Source organism: Anoplophora glabripennis, unplaced genomic scaffold, assembly GCF_000390285.2.
Source record: "Anoplophora glabripennis isolate ALB-LARVAE unplaced genomic scaffold, Agla_2.0 scaffold375, whole genome shotgun sequence".
NCBI lineage: Eukaryota > Metazoa > Arthropoda > Insecta > Coleoptera > Cerambycidae > Anoplophora > Anoplophora glabripennis.
Window position 1 is genome coordinate 78,379 of NW_019416498.1, and position 3,113 is coordinate 81,491.

Here is a 3,113-nt window from a genome sequence, read left to right on the forward strand (position 1 = left end):
TCCATCTTCGCCATATAAACCTATGTTAAAATGAACAACTTTCAACAACAATATCTCAAAATCTAGATTAAAAAAAAAATTCAAAAAAATATGACGCACAGAGGGAGCACTGGGTAATACGCTATATAACTTTCAAGTACATCTGTACATTTGAGTGAATCCGATATACCTCCTTAACAGGGCAGAAAAACGGCGATATAAAAGTTCTCTGGCCTTTTTTTAAATACTTTTTTTACTCACTTTTACTCTTTCATTCCTGCTGAAAGGGCCAGATTTTCCGATCGACATTCGTCAACCGACGTGCGAAAAACAAAATACAGGAAATAATACTTCAGGGCAGAACTCTCCGACTCTCCGGCCGCCAGCTCCGGCGGTTTCATTTCATATTTTCGGCGTGGAACTGGTCCTGGCATCGCACTGGGCATCCCACGGCACCCCGTGCCATCCCGGTCGCCGAACCAGGACCGGCGCAATGGTAATTCCTGCGAGCGGGCCGCTGCCGCCGGCCTCAGTATCGTCCTGACGCGCTCCTTCGACGTTGTGACGCGGCTACTGTGTCATTCGGTCAGCGCGCTGTGCCAGCGGGAATTTCGAGTTGTTGGTGATCGTCGGTGGTGTTGCAGGGGAAGTTGTGCCGTTTTGGAGAGCGTAAGGGTCGAATCTGCGTAGATGGTGGTTGGGTTGTTGAGAAAATTAACCAGTTACATAGTATTTAAAAGATTAGCTGGACGTGATAAAGTTATGTACTGTGAGACGTTTCCATTGCTCGCGAGAGCTAAGTATACAGGGTGTTGGAATATTCTACAGATAAAATTGGTTGTAAATAAATAACAGAGGTCATACGAACGTTTCGTTTTTGAGATACAAAGTTTCGGATTTGGGTAGAACTTGCAAAAATAACATTACAAGTTTATATAATTTTTTAGTCATTTTTGAAGTTATTTCAACTAATGCAGTAAATTCACTGAGATCACGTTTGAGGGCTCAGGGGCAATGCGCCCTCGACTGTTTTAACCACCAAAAAAAATATATTTGTTTTATGTTTGTCGCCATTTTCAAGATTTTACTACTTTTTTTAAGTGAAAACATTTTTATTTGTTATCGGTACAATGTATCATTTTCAAGACAAACGCGTTTAGCGATGAAGATACCACACTATGTCCGACATATCGTAATAGTCATAAATACCTCAGAACAGCAATTGGTTCTTTATGTAGCAAATATTAAACGCGTAATACTGAATGATATTTGGCATTGCGTACTTATTTTGCTCCATAAATGATTAATTTTTGTTAAACTTTGTTACTTTGTTTACTGTTAAGATATGTTAAAAATAGTGCAGTATCTTCATCGTTAAATGTGTTTATCTCGAAAACGCTTCATTGTACCGAAAACAAACAAATTCAGCTATCAATAAATTAAATATATTAGTAGAAGTAGCTTCAAATAATATCTTAGAAAGAAAAGAAAAGAGTTACAACGAAAAATCGATTTTTAACTGTCAACATCAAGAGTTAAGAACTTGATGATGGAAAAATTAATCTTAAACAAACAATTTCATATGAACAGGGTATTTGAATTAGAAAAAGAATTTTCTGAAATATCTCTGGTGATGTCTGATGTAGACTGATGAAACTTCGACCACTGATTTATTTAAATAGGAGTAAAAATCCACTAAATTGATCTAAAGAATCAGAAAATTACCGGCGTAGAAATTTCGATAATTTCTTAGGGGCTATTTAATTAAAATGTTAAAAATTTCAATTTTTTTTTAAATTTGACACATTACGTTGCATTTAAAATTATATTTCTAACATCCCATAAATTGTTTTTGTGGACCGAAACGTTTTAGAGTTATTTTCGATTTACTTTACTATGCTTTTATATACTTTGAATTGAAAAAAAATTCTAAACTCCAAATAGTCTCGTTCTTCGAGCAAAATATAAGAGATCTATCTTTTTTTTAGAATTTCAACTGGTAATGAAAAACACTAATCGAATTTGCAGAATACTCATTGCCGTCGAAATTCTGTATATTTCCGCCACTGGTTATCATATCAGTGGTCTAAGTTTCATCAGTCTACGTGAAAATTTTAACACCACTTATATTGATGAACGAACCGAACTACTAGGGCCATATGAATTGTTTTGTTTAAAATTATTACTTTTATCACCTGTAAAAAAGGATTTCATAATAGTTATTGCTCACCATTTTTTAGGACACTGGACGGGGTGTCCGCAATTACGCACATTAAACTTTACCTGGTGATAGAAAACCTCAAATTAAGAAAAATGTTTATATAAATGTAACACTTCTTTTTCGAGACACAGTGTTGAACTAAAACAGTGTGTCCCGTTTTTCAGGTTAACACCTTTGGAAATGTGAGAAAGCTGTGGACTTTCCGCAAGACAATTTTTTTACAAATAGTACCCTGAAGGGAGGTTATATTCTACTAATCATTCTATTGATGTCATGAAAGCCTGGCTTACTACGATTTTTTAAAAGGGTTATTTTCTCAGAAAGTGGTATTAGGCATTTTTTTATCAAAAAGATAATATTACCAGGCTATTCAACACCCATCAAAATACCTATTACCAGTATACCAAATTTGAACCACAAATGTCTATTGAGTGGTTTGTTATGTGGTGCCAAACTTCGAAAAATCAGAACTAAAAAGTATAATAAGCAGGTCAAAGATGTTCATGAAAGTAAAAACAAGTGCTAATCGGAACAGAACACAGACACTATAAATTTAATACTTTAAATTGCGGTCACAATAAAAATAATAATAGTTAACGTACAAAAAATGTAGATAATGAATTGTAAATATTAAGTTGTTAAACAAAAAATTGCAAAACAATCTAAATTAAATTTTAGTTTTTTCGAACTATGGACTTTTGGATGACCTAATGAATGCGTAAGACAAGCTTGTGCAGAAATTACTCCACAACAGCTATGTCAATTATTTTTAAATTTAAGAAGAGGATTGGAAAAATATGTTCGAGTGGAAGGAGGTTTGGTGGAGAAAGCTAAAATTTAATTTAGATTAACGTTTTGCAATTTTTTTGTTTAATGTATGTTTTTGTTTTGTATTATAATTCATTATATTTTT

At 34.0% G+C, this 3,113-nt stretch overlaps 1 protein-coding gene across 1 annotated transcript in view; it reads left to right on the forward strand.

Annotated features, from left to right (window-relative positions):
• The first annotated feature begins 530 nt into the window (after window positions 1–530).
• The window catches only part of LOC108909108 (alkaline phosphatase-like), a 316,537-nt gene continuing 313,954 nt past the window's right edge, over window positions 531–3,113 (forward strand). The window contains exon 1 of the mRNA XM_018713342.2: window positions 531–648. The gene's annotated coding sequence lies outside the window, so the exon portion shown is untranslated. The remainder of the gene's footprint in view (window positions 649–3,113) is intronic.